Raw genomic sequence first — 19405 nt, forward strand, 5'->3', positions numbered from 1 at the left:
CAAACTTTTAGAGGGAATGGATGTATTTATTATTTTGATTGTGGTGAGGGTTTCACAGCCATGCACATATGTCAAAACTCATCAAAATGTACACTTTAAATGTGTGCAGCCTAACCTTCATCAGTTGTACCTCAACTGGACCTGTTTAAAAAACTGAATAATGTCGGGGCGCCTGGGTGGCGCAGTCGGTTAAGCGTCCGACTTCAGCCTGGTCACGATCTCGCGGTCCGTGAGTTCGAAGCCCCGCGTCGGGCTCTGGGCTGATGGCTCAGAGCCTGGAGCCTGTTTCCGATTCTGTGTCTCCCTCTCTCTCTGCCCCTCCCCCGTTCATGCTGTGTCTCTCTCTGTCCCAAAAATAAATAAACGTTGAAAAAAAAATTTTTTTTAAAAAACTGAATAATGTCGATTCACTGAGCTCTTGCTATGTGCCATATACTAAACAGTTTACAGAAACTAACTTCTTGAATCATTAACCACTTAGCACTTAACGGTAACCCGTTCTCGTTGTCTTTCTGAAGGCCAGGTGCCCTCCCGGGCGTCCAGGATTCAGAAGTAGACAACACCTGCCCCTTCCCTCAGAGTAGAGTGCAGGAGGCGAGGAGGTGGGGAACTGGAACCTCAGAGCAGGAAGGCCCAACTCTCCTAGCCCAGCTCTCCTAGCCTGTGGTCAAGAGTCTAGGTAACATATGGAGAAAGATAGGCTGAGTCTTCAGCCCTTAGAACTCAGAATGGTGTCTCTCCCTTCATGGACAATAGGTGGCAGAAGTTTCCCCAGAAAAGTGGTTCTACATTTGGGACTCACACAGGGAGGTCCTGTCCCATCCGGTGCTTAGGGCCTTAGGGTCTCACAGGCCTTTGGCCCTGTTTTCTCCACCTTTTATCCCTACACAAGTTTCAGGGCTGAAGGTTCCAGGGGACTCCACTTCTCTGTGCTCAATAAATTCTAGGAGGGCGTTTAAACATATCTTGTTTTGTTCTGTCTCTGAGACGATGCTTATTGGTAGGCAATGGATACTACCAAATGAAGTAGGTTTGGGGGTGAGGGGAAGGAGCTGTCACGGAGAATCGATGGAGTTTAGGAATCCGGGACACCCCAGGCTTTGACCTGAGAGGGCAGAATCGAGCTCTGCCTCTTCCTTTTCCTCATTTGGGCTTTCCAGTTAGTTCCAGCACAAAAAGCAAATGGTGGCTGGCAGTGGCACATTCCAGCACCAGAAGAATTTCTGGAAATGAATGTACAAGGAGCCATTGATTCCCAGCACACAACTGCCTTTGATTCCAATTAGTGACATTTGTAGATACCTACTAAAGACCATCCCCAGCTGAGGGCACTAAAATGAATGAGGTGCCTCAGTAACTTGGCATGATGCCTAGTCCAGAGGTCAGATCCAAAAGCCTGCAGATATGTTTCATCTGCCAACATAGCTGGTATAGAACACAGAATGTTCTAGAAATTTGAATTAGTGGATGCCAATGAAAAATCAAAGGAGCTTGCGTAAAAATCTATCGCTCTGGCTTCTCTTAAAAAATGTAAAAAACCTTATATCTTCTATATCTCATCTATGATGTGCCTTCGCCGGTCCCATATCCTGTACCCCCAGCCTGCCAACTTGGTGAGCATCTAGCCATCTTCGAAGATTTGGTTCAAGCAATCCCTTCTCAAGAAAATCTGTTTCTCCACTTCACATGCTCCTTATCTCACCCCAGATACACCAGTTCCAGATGAGTCTGTCAACAACAAATTGTTAAAACACTGGTCAAAATCAATATTTTGAGTAACTGATATTTTTCTCATGCTTTAGTAACTTGGTGGACACCGTGCATCTTTTAGTAATTTTTGTTCACTTTTCAGCTGTTTCTGGAGCCTTTCCTTGCCTCAATTTCTTCGGCTGTAAAATGGGGGATTATCAGAGTCCTCATCTACTGGGGCTCTTAAGAATTTTTAAAGGAGTTATACATTCCCATGTGTCATATTTTAAAATACATAGGAAGTGTTTAAACTTTGTCTGGAAAATAGTAAGTAATCATTCGTTATCAGTTGTTATTTCTGTCTTTCTATTACACAAGTACTATTCTTGTAATTCCACAAGTAACCCAAGTTAATTGAAGCAAAAAACAGAAAATGAGAATAAGTAAAACAAACAAATCTACAATAATCTCACTAAGAGAAAAACGTTGGTAACATTTACTATCTATCTCTCCAGATCTATTTCCTGCATACATGATTATATTTTCCCAGAATGAAATACTTTATATATAACATTTTATACCCTAACTTTTGGGGATTGTGTGTGTGTGAGTGTATGTGTGTGTGTGAGAGTGTGTGTTAGTTCTAATTTATTTTGACTTAATCAGGTCATCTGATTTTTCTGGACATATTTTTCTGGACATATCTCTGAGATTTAAGTATGATTTATTTCTAGCGTCCTGTCTAAAAGTAAACTTAGGGAAAATACAAGTTTACAGTGTTGCCTCTAGCCAGAGTCATGCAGCCTTAGTTACGGTTAAAGAACCGTGTAAAATTGCCTCAGGAAATAATATAAAGTTGCCTCCCCAAGAATCTGTGGACTGCTGTTCCGCCTGAAGTTAACACAATGTGCAGTTTGCAAGAAAAGCATAATAGCAGTTTGCAGGTTAGTAAGAGTCACAGGATGTAGCACTTCGGCCCTTGTGCCCACAGATGACATCACTGGTGCAGTCGGCCAAGAAAGTTTTGCAGGTCCAGGGCCCCGAAGCAGGACAACCTTCACTACCTCACTACCCTCACACCCAAAGGAACAAGATGACCAGAGAAAGAAAATATTACAGCTGACCTAACCTCTCATCAGTCAGCATGATCCAAGGCCGCGACCCTTACCCTGAACTTTCACCCTTTAAAATCACCTGTTTGTTAGCCTTCCGGGAGTTCAGAGCTTTGAGCATTAGCTCCCAGTTCTCCTCGCTGGAGCCACATCAGGAGCCTATCTTGCTTCACCACCAAAGCACTGTGTCAGTTTTTCCATTAGCTAGCTGCTCATCGGCTGGACAGCTCTCGCTTGCTTTAGTTACAAGAGTAGCCAAAAAGTAGCAATGACCTAAATGTCCTTCAACTGACGAATGGGTAGATAAAAATGGGATGTATCCATACAATAGACAGACATCGGGTAATATATCCATCTACAGTGTGGACAAACCTTGAAAATATGCTAAGTGGAAGAAGCCGTTCACAGTTACACATATTGTCTAATTCCATTTATAGAAAGAGAAAGATTCCCAGCTGGCAGGCGCAAAGGCAAGGAGGATATGGGCAGCGAGGGGTCATGGGTACGGGATTTCTTTGGGGGATGACGAAACTGCTCTGGAATTCAACAAATCAGATAGTGGGACTGTTTTACCCCATAGCATTTAGTGACTCTATGCCAAACCACTGAACTGTGCACTTGAAAGGGGTGAATGTTACGGTCTGTGAATTACATCTCAATAAAGCTGCTAAAAACCATGTGTGAGTTGAAGCAAACTGGTGTTTGCTTCACCAAAGAAAAATTTGAGCTGTGATACACATCAGGGTGTAGCCTGGCGGTTTATCACTTTTACGAATCTGGGGACTCTAAGTTTGTGGTTTCTATTACAATTTTCCATTCCTCCTTAGTAGTTTAGCCACCAGCAGATCTTTTTATTTTTTAATATAATTTATTGTCGAGTTGGCTAATATACAGTGTGTATAGCGTGCTCTTGGTTTTGAGGGTAGATTCCCTTGATTCATCACTTACATACAACACCCAGTGCTCATCCCAACAAGCGCCCTCCTCAAGGCCCATCCCCCATTTCCCTCTCTCCCCCGCCCCCCATCAACTCTCAGTTTGTTCTCTGTATTTAAGAGTCTCTTATTGTTTGCCTCCCTCTCTGTTTGAAACTTTTTTTTGTTGTTTACTTCATCACAGAGAAGGGACAATAGAGCCAAGCCCTAAAGGAAATGGGTGAGCTAGCCCTGTAGACATTGGGGTGGGGGTGGGGGCATTCCAGGCGGAGACCTGGCAGGTGCAGAGGCCTGACTGCCCCAAGCATGTTCCATCCAGGGGGCCAATGAGGTGGAGGAGGAAGGTAAGGACATGGGGAGGCCACCGTGCATGACCTCATAAATCCTTGTGAGAACTTAGGCTTTAACTAATTTGAAAATGTTTTCAGGGGAGGAGCCAAGATGGCGGAAGAGCATGGAAGTTTTTTGTGCATCTTGCATCCATGAAACACAGGCAGACCAACACTAACCCATCCGACACACCTAGAAAACTGATTGGAGGAGTCACACAACAATCTGCACAACCTGAACCACAGAATTCAGCAGGTATGCGGTGCGGAGAAGTGAACTTGGGGAGTGAGAAGGCACAGGAATGAAGGTGCTTTCGCAAGAGAGAGAGGACAGAGACTGGGGGGGGAGGGGGGTGAGAATACGGGAAAAGCACCCCTCCTCAAAAGCAGCTGGAGAGAAAGTGGAAAATTGGAAACAGCCGCAGGGACTAAACTAAAAAGGGAAAAAGGAGAAAGGAGAGGGTTTCGATTCCATTAAGACTGTAAACAAGGGGGACGCAAAGGCTGCAACTCCGCAGCTCCCTACCTGGTGGTGCTCTGGTGAGAATGGCGAATCCCCAGGAGCAGGGTGGGGTCCGGGAGGTGCTCGGGCCACACGGGGAAAAGCGGTTCCACTGCTGGAAGGACACTTGGTGGAGACGGTTGAAGCCACCTGGTCCCAGCAGAACCCAGAAAACCGCCACATTCGCTGGGGCTGGAACAAGCACCCTCGTTAAGGGTGAAGCCTGGTGCCAGATGTGTGTTGTAATTTTCCATAATCCCTGAAAAACACCTGCTACACCATCTCGCGAACTTTTTCTGGGGGGGGCCGGCACCCAGCCACAGTCTCGGGCACTGGCAGCAGCAGGGTCCAGCAAGCGTTCCTGGGTGCGGCCGACACTCGGCCATTGCTCCTTGGGCCATTGCTGGGTGAGACCCTCCCGCAGAGGGCGGAACGGGTCAAAGCCTCGGTCCTTCAGAAGTAAGGGGCCGGGAAAACAGCCACGTCTGAGACAGAACTCGGGAGAGAAGTGCTGCCCCGGGGCCTGGTCACGGACAGTGAGAAAGCGGGTCGTGGCCGAGGGCTGAAGAGGGAGAACAGACTGGGTAGGTGGCTGACGCCATTTGCACTTCTGCCGCGCATGCGCATACACACCCAAGAGCGCCGCAACACTCCACCCCAGGAGGCGAGCAGCGCCATCTAGTGGAGGGCGGAGTGGTTACACTGAGCCCTGCCCAACTGGGCCAACCTCCCTCCTTGAACACAAGTCTCACCACCGGCTTAGTTTATGGACTATAAAGCCCTTCAGAGTCTGACTTCTAGGGGAAAACGAAATAATTTCAGTCCTACTTCAGTCTCTTAGCAGGTCCATGTATTCAATTTTCTTTCTTTTTTTTCTTTTACACTTCTTTTTCTTGAATACAGAAAGAGAAAATTTCATTTTTATTTTTAATTTTTATTAAAAATATTTTTCTTTAATTTTTATGACTATATTTTTTAATTTTGTGTAAATTTTTTCAAATTCTATTTTACTTCCATCATTTTATTTTAGTCTCCTTCAGTGTATTCACCTTCTCAAATTTTCAAACAATTTCCTTTTTTTTCTTTTTCTTTTTTGTTTCTTTTCTTTTTCTTGATTGCAGAAAGAAAAATTTCATTTTTACTTTCAAATTCTATTAAAAAATATTTTTCTTTAATTTTTTTACTATACTTTTTGCTTTTATGTAAATTTTTTCAAATTCTATTTTACTTCCATCAGTTTATTTTAGCCAACTACAGTGTATTCACATTTTCATATTTTCAAATGATTTCCTTTTTTCTTTTTTCTTTTTTCTCTTTTTCATTTCTTTTTTTCTTGAATATAGAAAAAAATCATTTTTATTTTTAATTTTTATTAAAAATATTTTTCTTTAATTTTTTGCTACTATATTCTTTACTTTTGTGTATATTTTTTCAAATTCTATTTTACTTCCATCATCTCATTGTAGTCTACTTCAGTGTATTCATTTTTTCAAATTCTCAAACGATTTTCTTTTTTTTCTTTTCCGCCACTTTTTTTCTCTAATCTGTCAAACCACTTTCAACACCCAGACCAAACACACCTAAGATCTAGCATCATTTATTCGATTGCTATGTGTGTTTAATTTTTTAATTTCAATATTTTTTAATTTTACTTTTTTTATTTAAATTTTTCTACCTCATTAATTCCTTTTCTCCCTTCAAAATGGCAAAATGAAGGAATTCACCCCAAAAGAAAAAGCATGAAGAAACGACATCCAGGGATTTAACTAACACAGATAAAAGCAACATGTCTGAACTAGAATTTAGAATCACGATAATAAGAATACGAGCTGGAGTCGAAAATAGATTAAAATCCCTTTCCGCAGAGATAAAAGAAGTAAAAAATAGCCAGAATGAAATTCAAAATGCTATAACTGAGCTGCAATCACGGATGGATGCAGCGGCAGCAAGGATGGACGAGGCAGAACAGAGAATCAGCGATATAGAGGACAAACTTATGATTTAAGATTTAGATTTAAGAATTCTTAATTTAAGAATTAGAATTAATTTAAGAATTAATTTCGAATTAACTTAGAATTAATTTAAGAATTCATGATTTAAGAATTAGAGAAATCAGTGACTCATTAAAAGGAAACAACATCAGAATCATAGGGGTCCCAGAAGAGGAAGAGAGAGAAATAGGGGTAGAAGGGCTATGTGAGCAAATCATAGCAGAAAACTTTCCTAACCTGTGGAAAGACACAGATATCAAAATCCAGGAAGCACAGAGGACCCCCATTAGATTCAACAAAAACCGACCATCAACAAGGCATATCATAGTCAAATTCACAAAATACTCAGGCAAGGAGAGAATCATGAAAGCAGCAAGGGAAAAAAGTCCCTAACCGACAAGGGAAGACAGATCACGTTTGCAGCAGACCTATCCACAGAAACTTGGCATGCCAGAAAAGAGTGGCAGGATATATTCAGTGTGCTGAATCAGAAAAATATGCAGCCAAGAATTCTTTATCCAGCAAGGCTGTCATTCAAAATACAAGGAGAGATAAAAAGTTTCCCAGACAAATAAAAATGAAAGGAGTTTGTGACCACTAACCCAGCCCTGCAAGAAATTTTAAGGGGGACTATCTGAGGAGAGACAAGATGAAAAAAAAAAAAAAAAATATATATATATATATATATATATATATATATATATATGTGTGTGTGTGTGTGTGTGTGTGTGTGTGTGTAGAAATAAATAAATAAATACCAAAAGCAACAAAGATTAGAAAGGACAAGAGAACACCACCAGAAACTCCAACTCTACACACAACATAATGGCAATAAATTCATATCTTTCAGTGCTCACTCTAAACATCAATGGACTCAATGCTCCAATCAAAAGACATAGGGTAACAGAATGGACAAGGAAACAAGATCTATGTATATGCTGTTTACAAGAGACCCACTTTAGACCTAAAGCCACCTTCAGATTGAAAGTAAGGGGATGGAGAACCATCTATCATGATAATGGTTGCCAAAGAAAGAGAGTAGCCTTACTTATATCAGACAATCTAGACTTTAAAATAAAGACTGTATCAAGAGATGCAGAAGGGCATTATATCATAATCAAGGGGTCTATCCACCAAGAAGACCTAGCAATTGTAAACATTTATGCACCAAATGTGAGAACACCCACATATATAAATCAATTAATCACAAGCATAAACTCACTGATAGTAATACCATAACAGTAGGAGACTTCAACATCCCACTCACAACAATGGACAGATCATCTAATAAAAAAATCAACAAGGAAACAATGGCTTTGAATGATACACTGGACCACATGGACTTAACAGATATATTCAGAACATTTCATCCTAAAGCAGCAGAATATACATTCTTCTCCAGGGCACATGGAACGTTCTCCAGAATAGACCATATACTGGGACACAAATCAGCCCTAAGTAAGTACAAAAAGATCGAGATCATACCGTGCATATTTTCAGACCACAACGCTGTGAAACTCGAAATCAACCACAAGAAAAAATTTGGAAAGGTAACAAATACTTGGAGACTGAAGAACATCCTACTAAAGAATGAATGGGCTAACCAAGAAGTTAAAGAGGAAATTAAAAAGTATATGGAAGTCAGGGTGCCTGGGTGGCTCAGTTGGTTAAGCGTCCGACTTTGGCTCAGGTCATGATCTCACGGTTTGTGAGTTCGAGCCCCACGTCAGTCTCTATGCTGACAGCTCAGAGCCTGGAGCCTGCTTTGGATTCTGTGTCTCCCTCTGTCTCTGCCCCTCCCCTGCTCACACTCTGTCTGTCTGTCTCTCACTCACTAATAAATAAACATTAAAAAAAGTTTTTCTTTTAAAGAAAAGAAAAAGTATATGGCAGTCAATGAAAAGGATAACACCACAACCCAAAACCTCTGGGATGCAGAAAAGGCAGTCATAAGAGGAAAGTATATAGCAATCCAGGCCTTCCTAAAGAAGGAAGAAAGACCTCAGATACACAACCTTAACTTACACCTTAAGGAGCTGGAAAAAGAACAGCAAATAAAACCCAAAAACAGCAGAAGACAGGAAATAATAAAGATTAGAGCAGAAATTAATGCTATTGAAACAGCAACAACAACAACAAAAAAAAAAACAGAACAGATCAATGAAACCAGAAGTTGGTTCTTTGAAAGAATTAACAAAATTGATAAACCACTAGCCAGTTTGATCAAAAAGAAAAAGGAAAGGACCCAAATAAATAAAATCAAGAATGAAAGAGGAGAGATCACAACTAACACAGCACAAATAAAAACAATAAGAGACTATTATGAGCAATTATATGCCAATAAAGTGGGCAATCTGGAAGAAATAGACAAATTCCTAGAAACATATACACTACCAAAACTGAAACAGGAAGAAATAGAAAATTTTAACAGACCCATAACCAGTAAGGAACTCAAATTAGTAATCAAAAATCTGCCAAAAAACAAGAGTCCAGGGCCAGATGGCTTTCCAGGGGAATTCTACCAAACATTTAAGGAAGAGTTAGCACCTATTCTCTTCAAGGTGTTCCAAAAAATAGAAATGGCAGGAAAACTTCCAAACTCTTTCTATGAAGTCAGCATTACCTTGATTCCAAAACCAGACAGAGACCCCACTAAAAAGGAGAACTATAGACCAATTTCCCTGATGAACATGGATGCAAAATCCTCAACAAGATATTAGCCAACCGGATCCAACAATACATTAAAAAAAATTATTCACCACGACCAAGTGGGATTTATACCTGGGATGCAGGGCTGGTTCAATATTCACAAAACAATTAACATGATTCATCACACCAATAAAAGAAAGGACAAGAACCATATGATCCTCTCAATAGATGCAGAGAAAGCATTTGACAAAATACAGCATCCTTTCTTGATAAAAAACCCTCAAGAAAGTAGGGATAGAAGGAGCATACCTCGAGATCATAAAAGCCATATAAGAAAGACCCAACGGTAATATCATCCTCAATGGGGAAAAACTGACAGCTTTCCCCCTAAGGTCAGGAACAAGACAGGGATGTCCACTCTCGCCACTGTTATTCAACATAGTATTGGAAGCCTTAGCCTCTGCAATCAGACAACACAAAGAAATAAAAGGCATCCAAATTGCCCAGGAGGAAGTCAAACTTTCCCTCTTCATAGATGACATGATACTCTATATGGAAAACCCAAAAGATTCCACCAAAAACTGCTAGCGTTGATTCATGAATTCAGCAAAGTTTCAGGATATAAAATCAACACACGGAAATCAGTTGCATTCCTATACACCAACAATGAAGCAACACAAAGAGAAATCAAGGAATCGATCCCATTTACAGTTGCACAAAAAACCATAAAATACCTAGGAATAAATCTAACCAAAGAGGTGAAAAATCTATACACTGAAAACTATAGAAAACTTATGAAAGAAATTGAAGACACAAAAAAAATGGAAAAAGATTCCATGCTCCTGGATAGGAAGAACAAATATTGTTAAAATGTTGATACTACCCAAAGCAATCTACATATTCAATGCAATCCCTATCAAAATAACACCAGCATTCTTCACAGAGCTAGAACAAATAATCCTAAAATTTGTATGGAACCAGAAAAGACCCCAAATAGCCAAAGTGATCTTGAAAAAGAAAACCAAAGCAGGAGGCATCACAATCCCAGACTTCAAGCTATACTACAAAGCTGTAACCATCAAGACAGTATGGTACTGGCACAAGAACAGACACTCAGATCAATGGGACAGAATAGAGAACCCAGAAATGGGCCCACAAACGTATGGCCAACTCATCTTTGACAAAGCAGGAAAGAATATCCAATGAAATAAAGACAGTCTCTTCAGCAAGTGGTGCTGGGAAAACTGAACAGCAACATGCAGAAGAATGAACCTGGACCACTTTCTTACACCACACACAAAAATAAACTCAAAATGGATGAAAGACCTAAATGTAAGACAGGAAGCCATCAAAATCCTCGCAGAGAAAGCAGGCAAAAACCTCTTTGATCTTGGCCACAGCAACTTCTTCTCAACACGTCTCTGGAGGCAAGGGAAACAAAAGCAAAAATGAACAACTGGGACCTCATCAAAATAAAAAGCTTCTGCATAGCAAAGGAAACAATCAGCAAAACTAAAAGGCAACTGACAGAATGGGAGAAGATATTTGCAAATGACATCAGATAAAGGGTTAGTTTCCAACGTCTATAAAGAACTTATCAAACTCAACACCCAAAAAACAAATAATCCAGTGAAGACATGGGCAAAAGATATGAATAGACATTTCTGCAAAGAAGACATCCAGATGTCCAACCGACACATGAAAAATGCTCAACATCACTCATCATCAGGGAAATGCAAATCAAAACCACAATGAGATACCACCTTACTCCTGTAAGAATGGCTCACATTAACAACTCAGGCAACAACGGATGTTAGCGAGGATGCGGAGAAAGAGGATCTGTTTTTCATTGTTGGTGGGAATGCAAGCTGGTGCAGCCACTCTGGAAAACAGTATGGAGGTTACTCAAAAAACTAAAAATGGAACTACCCTACAACCCAGCAATTGCACAACTAGGCATTTCTCCATGGGATACAGGTGTGCTGTTTCGAAGGGACACATGCACCCCCATGTTTATTGCACCACTATCAACAATAGCCAAAGTATGGAAAGAGCCCAAATATCCATCGATGGATGAATGGATAAAGAAGATGTGGTATGTGTATACACACACACACACACACACACACACACACACACACACACACACACAATGGAGTATTACTCGGCAATCAAAAAGAATGAAATCTTGCCATTTGCAACTACGTGGATGGAACTGGAGGGTATTGTGCTAAGTGAATTAGTCAGAGAAAGACAAAAATCATATGATTTCACTCATATGAGGAATTTAAGACACAAAACAGATGAACATAAGGGAAGGGAAACAAAAATAATATAAAAACAGGGAGGGGGACAACACATAAATATGGAGGACAAACTGAAGGTTACGGGAGGGGTTGTGGGAGGGGGGATGGGCTAAATGGGTAAGGGGCACTAAGGAATCTACTCCTGAAATCATTGTTTCACTATATGCTAACTAATTTGGATGTAAATTTTAAAAAAGAAAAAAGAAAATTAAAAAAGAAAAACAGAAAAAAATCTTAAAAGAAAATGTTTTCATTGTCTTATTTTAATATTGGTTATGATTGAGGAGTTGGTGGTCATTCTATTATACACTCACACAGTATTTTGAAACAACAAAATTGTGCTTATGTCTTTCACCTATTTGTCTAAGGGTCTTCTATCCCGTGTCACGTTATAATCCACAAATTTCTGTTGGAGCTCTATAATATATTGTAATTTAGGGGCACCTGGATGTCTCACTTGGTTGGGTGTCTGACTTTGATTTCAGCTCAGGTCATGATCCCAGGGTTGTGAGATCAAGCCCTATGTGGGGTTCCATGCTGAGTGTGGAGTCTGCTTGAGATTCTCTCTCTCTCTCTCTCTCTCTCTCTCTCTCTCTCTCTGATTCTCCCCTGCTTGCACACTCACTTGCTCTCTCTGTCTCAAAAATATTAAAAAATAAACAAAAAATATATTATCATTTAAAAAGTGATTTGTGGTTATAAAACAAGGCAAATTAAAAAAAAAAAACACCTCAGGAGAGCTATTAGAGAAAGGGTAAGCATTAGGCTTTTAGTCTGTACCATTCATTTCAATACAGAGAAGGAATCTTCTAGAGAAGGCAAGGACTAGGCCAAATCCCTGGGACCTTCAGGAGAAGAGAAAGGGGCAGGCTGAGCCCCAGGAAAGGCCACAGTGGGCCCAGTGGCGAGTCGTGCCAGGTTCTCCCACAGGATCCTGGTTACATTACGAACGCTGGTAGCATGGAAGGCAGAGCCAATTCGAAATTCCAGCCAGTTCCAGGATCCAGGGCCAAACTCACAATGATGCTGCATAAGATCATGTCTTTGCAGGTGTTGCAGAATTCATGTGCACTTTTCTAGAGAGCACAGATCTACACACAGTTCAGGAAGCAACTACAGATGGAACCAGCAGACGCAACATTAGCTTTAAAAGATGTTCTGCACCTTTACATCTGCTGGCTTGCTCCTTATTTGTGTTCTAGAATCTCTCCTTACCCTCCACCCCTTCCTGCAACCCATTCCTTCCTGTGTGAGTCAGAACGTAACGCTTCCAGAAAATTTAAGCCCTCGGGACTTTAAGGCTTCAGTGAGTGCAGGGAGAAAGCTGGCTCTCCACCGCAAAGGAATAAATCTGTTGGAGCTGCAAGAGATCCCCAGGGTTGGGTTCAATTTCAGCCACCCTGCAGTGCAGAGAAAAGGCCTCTGCCTTCCCCGCCCTTCACCTTTTCCAGTCTGTTCTTAGTTGTCCTTGTTCAAACCTGTGCATTGGTACTAGTTCATGTCTGATGGGCCGAGCCTGGGAGGGGACAGGGGGAAACACATTACTGCGCTCCAAGGGGCTGGGTTTGAAATCCACCTCCCCGTCCCTCAAAAGTCCCCTGGGCTGACCCTTGCCACGACCGACCAGTCCAATTCCAATGTCAATTCCAATGTCAATCCCCCACTCCTTCATCTCAGACCTGCCTGGAGATGGAACCCAGCCTCAGGAAGGGGGCGGTGCTCTGCTCTTTCCCCTTCTGCTCTTTCTATCACTTACCCCCATCCCTGCTGTGGCCCCTCCAAGCTAGAATCAGATGAAATCACAGAAAGAGGAGATTTTTTTTTTTTTTCACACAACTGTGCCGAGGACTTGTAGGCCCTCGGTGTCCTCCGCGGGCAGGCATTCCGTCGTGAGCTCTCATTTAGCACACACCACTGGATGAGCTCTTCAAAACAAAAATTCATGCATACCACCATGCAGGCCACAAGGTGTGAATTAAATGGGACTGGGTCTCTGGTGGCCCTTTCCTCAGTGGCCTCGGTCTGGGTCTGCACTCTGTTCACAGCAGTTCTTTCGGTCCCTCCATTCCCCATTCAGCATCCGCTACAGGCTCTCTGTCCTGGTCCCCGTCTGCAGGAGTCTAAGGCCCCTATCTGGCACCATGATGATGGAAGCGTGGCAGCATCTCAGTTCTTTTCTTCCTGTCTGAGTCCCACCTTTTCTAAATGCACCTTGATTTTCTCCTATCTCCATTTTGCTGGTGTTACCAGCCTGTCCCAACCTTTATGACATTGTTACATACAAAGTGCAGTCCCAAGGGCAGAACGCTGACATCCCCTAGGAGTGTTAGAAATGCAGAATCTGAGACCCCACCCCAGACCTACTGATTCATCTGTATACCCACAAGATTCTCAGGTGACTCATACGATGAGTGTTTGAGAAGCACACTTTATAAGATTCCAATTCAGAAATTCATTTGTATATCAAAAATACTTTCCATATTACTCTGGTAAATTTCATGAAAACAATTCCAAAGCCTTGACTCACACTTCACTACAAATTCTAGGGGGCTCTTGCCCAGTGTGTCTTCTCTTCCCGATGACCATCTCTTTCGGGGGGACAGCGACAAGTCCAAGAACATTTGCACTTTACAGAAGAAGGCTGACCCGTCACCGTTGGCAGCTAAGGCAAGAGACTCCTACAGGTCTTTACAAGTTCTTATCTCATTTCTTTCTGGAACTGTTCTTCCCAAGCGAGATCACTGTCAGGATATTGGGACCAATCTGGCTTTCACTTTCCCTTCTCCTCCACCTAATTGTCCTCCGCCACCTCTAAGACTCCCTTGCCCAAGTGTCCAGAGTGAAAAGCAAGCCTATTAGATCCAGCAGTAATCCATGGATATGTGATGGTGTAGCCTGGTCCCCAGTGCTAGATGGCACAGACTTAGTCTCGCCACAAGGTTGGTGATCTTGTTCCAATTTTCTGCCTTGACACAAGCTGTGAACAGCCTGAAAATCCACCATTCCAGGAGTTCTCCCTCACACAACTGAAGGAAGGGACAAGTAATAGGCCCTATTCTGGCCCATGATGCTATTGTTTGGACAAGCCCCAAAGAAACTTTCCTGATCAGGTTGTCAGAAACAATTCATACCATAAGAGGGAGGTCCAATTCAGCTTGTTTTCTCTCAGAATCAAAGGTGGGAAAGGTCGTGATGGTAGACGGAAGCTGATCTGAAGTTTGAAGCTCCAGGGGCTCCTGGGTGGCTCAGTCAGTTGGGCGTCCGACTTCGGATCAGGTCATGATCTCGTGGTTTGTGGATTCGAGCCCCACGTCAGGCTCTGAGCTGTCAGCACAGTTGTGAGCCTGCTTTGGATTCTGTGTACTCACCTCTCTCTGCCCCTCCCCCACTCATGCTCTGTCTCGCTCTCTCAAAAATATATAAATGTTAAAAAAATTTTCAATAAATAAAAAAATAAAGTTTGAAGCTCTGAATCTAAGTCCTGTCTGCTAGCAAGAGTGAGGGTACTGAAACTGAGGCCAGCTGTGGCATTTCTTTAAATTCATGGGCATGGTCACCAATGGTCACCTTCTTCCTCCAAGTTCATTCAGGGGCACTGAATTAGGAGTAATTCTTCTGTCTGAGACTCCAGTTTCATAACCTGCTTTCCTCCACTTCTCCATACTTGTCCCAGGTGTGACTTTTCCTGTGAACTCTCAAACCTTGACAAAAACTTATTAAGCTTTTTACATGTAAGGATCATTGTTTTTGTTCCAACCTGACAGGTGTCCAAATATTCTTCCAACTTTAGAAAGAAAGACCATAAAAGCAATAGGAGGTTGTGATCTCAGTGTTGGGCTTTACCCATGCACTGTTCTATTTTGTGAGAGACTGTATAAGAGATCTTTGAATGGATTGCTACCAAATAACTAGAGATATCAAGTTTAATATTCTCGGATCCTTGGTTAGTTTTATGTTCGGGAAAACAACCCAATCCCTGAGATTCTTTCTGTTCACCATGGCAGGAGTTATTTCTGTCCTTCAACCCTCCAAAGGAAATAAACAAACATGGAAAGAAAGTTATGATTCACCACAAATCACTTGATGAGCACAGACTTATTTTAATTTTTTTAAATGTTTATTTGTTTTTGAGAGAGACAGAGCACAAACGGGAGGGGGAAGAGGGAGGGAGAGAGGGAGACAGAATAGGAAGTAGGCTCTAGGCTCTGAGGTGTCAGCACAGAGCCTGACATGGGGCTTGAACTCATGAACCACAAGATCATGACCTGAGCCAAAGTCAGACAACTGACGGAGCCACCCAGGTGCCTCTGTGAAAAAGCATTTTTAATAAGGTGTAAGTAACCTTAAACTTTATAACCAAGAGCTACAGAAAGAATACTTTTGTTGCTGAGGATTTGAACTTGAATTATTTTAATTTCTCTTGCATTTTAAAAAGTGTTCACTGAGTCAATTAGCACATATTGAGCATTCATTATATGCAAGGGCTAGTGTTAAACATTAGGAAAGTTTGCCAACTCAAAAGATGGTGCCTACAGGTCTAGGTAAATACAACAAGCTGTCACAACTTAAAAATGTTCACCATGGATTGGAATAATAGGTATTGTTAAAACATCTATACTACCCAAAGCAATCTATACATTTAATGCAGTCCCTATCAAAATACCACCAGCATTTTTCACAGAGCTAGAATGAACAATCCTAAAATTTGTACGGAACCACAAAAGACCTCAAATAGCCAAAGCAATCTTCCAAAAGGAAAGCAAAACTGGAGGGGTGCCTGGGTGGCTCAGTTGGTTAAGCGTCTGACTTCAGCTCAGGTCATAATCTCACAATTTGTGGGTTTGAGCCCTGCATCAGGCTCTGTGCTGACAGCTTGGAGCCTGGAGCCTGCTTTGGAATCTGTGTCCCCCCCCCCCCCCGGCTCTGTTCCTCCCCCACTCGCACTGTGTCTCTGTCTCTCTCTCTCTCTCTCAAAAATAAATAAATATTTAAAAAAATTTTTAAAGAAAAAGAAAACTGGAGGCATCACAATTCTGGACCTCAAGTTATATCACAAAGCTGTAGTAATCAAAACTGTATGGTATTGGCACAAAAATAGACACATAGACAATAGAACAGAATAGAAAACTCAGAAATGAACCGACAACTATATGGCCAATTAATCTTGGACAAAGCAGGAAAGAATTTCCAATGGGAAAAAGAATTTCTCTTCAACAAATGGTGCTGGGAAAACTGGACAGCAACATGTAAAAGAAAGAAACTGAACCACTTTCTTACACCAAAAACACACAAAAATAAATTCAAAATGGATTAAAGACCTAAATGTAAGACCTGAAACAATAAAAATCCTAGAAAAGAACAGAGGCAGGAACTTCTTTGACATTGGCCATGGCAAATTTTTTCCTAGATACGTCTCCTGAGGCAAGGGAAACAAAAGCAAAAATAAACTACTGGGACTCCATCAAAATGAAAAGTTTCTGCATAGTGAAGGAAACAATGACAAAACTAAATGGAAACCTACAGAATGGGAGAAGATATTTGCAAATGATATATCCGATAAAGATTTAGTATCCAAAATATATAAAGAACTTATAAAACTCAACACCCAAAAAACAAATAATCCAATTAATAAATGGGCAGAAGACATGAACAGGCATTTCTCCAAAGAAAATATCCAGATGGCCAACAGATACATGAAAAGATGCTCAACATCACTCATCATTAGGGAAATGCAAATCAAAATCACAATGAGATATCACCTCACACCTGTCAGAATGGCTACAACAACACAAGAAACAAGAGATGCTGAAGAGGATGTGGAGAGAAAGGGAAAGGAAAGAGAAGGGAAAGAGAAAGGGAAAGGGAAAGAGAAAGAGAAAAGGGAACCCTCGTGCACTGTTGGTGGGAATGCAAACTGGCACAGCCACTGTGGAAAACAATATGGAGGGTCCTTAGAAAGTTAAAAATAGAACTACCCTATGATTCAGCAATTGCACTACTGGGTATTTACCCAAAGAATACAAGAACACCAATTCAATGGGATACAGGCACCCCTATGTTTATAGCAGCATGATTTACAATAGCCAAATTATGAAGGCAGCCTAAACGTCCATAGACTGACGAATGGATAAAGAAGATGAGTGTGTGTGTGTGTGTGTGTGTGTGTGTGTGTGTGTGTGTGTGTGTGTGTGTTACACAATGGAATATTATTCAGCCATAAAAAGTTAGGGTCAGCGGGAGGCAAACCATAAGACACTCTTAAATACAGAAAACTGAGGGTTGATGGGGAGCAGGGGGGAGGGGAAAATGGATGATGGGCACTGAGGACGGCACTTGTTGGGAGAGCACTGGGTGATGTACATAAGCAGTGAATCATGGGACTCTACTCCCGAAGCCAAGAGCACACATTACACTCTGTATGTTAGCTAACTTGACAATAAGTTATATTAAAACAAAGACAGTGATCTCTGTTTTGTTTAAGTATGCCTAGTGGGTACTCAACAAATATTTGTTGAATGCAAAAAAAATTAGGGTTAGGATTCTTTTTTGAAAGAAATCTTGCCATTTGCAATGACCTGGATGGAGCTAGGGAGTATTATGCTAAGTGAAATAAGTCAGAGAAAGACAAATAACATCTGATTTCACTCATATGTGGAATTTAAGAAGGAAAACAAAGAAGCAAAGGGGAAAAAATAAGAGAGGCAAACCAAGAAACAAACTTTTAACTATAGAGAACAAACTGACGGTTACCAGAGGGGAGGTAGCTGGGGGGATGAGTGAAACAGGTGATGAGGATTGAGGAATGCACTTGTCCTGATGAGTACTGGGTGACGTACGGAAGTGTTGAATTACTATGTTGTACACCTGAAACTAATAGAACACTGTATGTTGACTAACTGTACTTAAAATAAAAACTTTAAAAATTAAAAGTAAACAGCAAAAAAGGTCAAAAATTAAAAATATATAAGAATAAAAATAAAAAATAAAAAGTGTTCACCAATGCAAGTTTGCCAGATGTGACTTGACGTTCAGATGGACAGCTGCTTAGTATTATTGTGGCCAAAATATAGGACTCAGCATTAAGCGGTCAAATAAACGATACCTTATTAGGCATCTCACTCATTACGGCATATGACTTCAGTGTCCCTCAGAACATACAATAGACAACTGATAATATTTTGCAAAATTGGCTGATTTTTCTCAAAATTGTTACACATATTCTTATTTTGACTCTTTGCTGTGTATGCAGTGCGATCAGAGAAACTGACTGCTATTTCCCCAAATGCTATTAATGAGAAGGCAAGAGCTGGGATAAAATTAGCTGAACCTTCCAGGCAGTTTCCAGTCCTTAGAGCAGAGAGCTTTATATATTTGACCCTTAGATAAAATTAGAAGCTCTTTAATGAAAGACCATTTCATGATTAGCACTGGATTGATAGCATAAAACAAATCACATTACTGCAGTGGCTTGTTCCCTCAAGATGCTCTTAATGAGCATGAAAAACGCAGGTCCAGGGAGCCTCAGTTTCTACCGTGTATAAATCTCAGGGGATTCTTATGGCTTCTCCCCTTCATGAGATGCTGCTAGAGTCATTGTGTTGGGTATACCTGCACAATCCTGTAGAAGCCAATAAGGTACTTCCTCTGCCATGTAAAGTGTTACTGGGGCACCTGGGTGGCTCAGTTGGTTAAGCCTCTGACTTCAGCTCAGGTCATGATCTCATGATTTGTGGGTTCAAGCCCTGTGTCCGGCTCTGTGCAGACAGCTCAGAGCCTGGAGCCTGCTTTGGATTCTGTGTCTCCTTCTCTATCCCTCCCTCTCCCGCTCATGCTCTGTCTCTCCCTCTCAAGAATAAATAAACATTAAAAAAAAATTTTAAGTCTTACCAATG

General features: G+C 41.4%; 1 long non-coding RNA gene across 1 annotated transcript in view; it reads right to left on the reverse strand.

Annotated features, from left to right (window-relative positions):
* Positions 1-389: 389 nt before the first annotated feature.
* The window catches only part of LOC123576396, a 29383-nt gene continuing 10367 nt past the window's right edge, over positions 390-19405 (reverse strand). The window contains exon 3 of the long non-coding RNA XR_006701362.1: positions 390-1728. This is a non-coding gene — a long non-coding RNA (uncharacterized LOC123576396). The remainder of the gene's footprint in view (positions 1729-19405) is intronic.

Source organism: Leopardus geoffroyi, chromosome D2 (assembly GCF_018350155.1).
Source record: "Leopardus geoffroyi isolate Oge1 chromosome D2, O.geoffroyi_Oge1_pat1.0, whole genome shotgun sequence".
NCBI lineage: Eukaryota > Metazoa > Chordata > Mammalia > Carnivora > Felidae > Leopardus > Leopardus geoffroyi.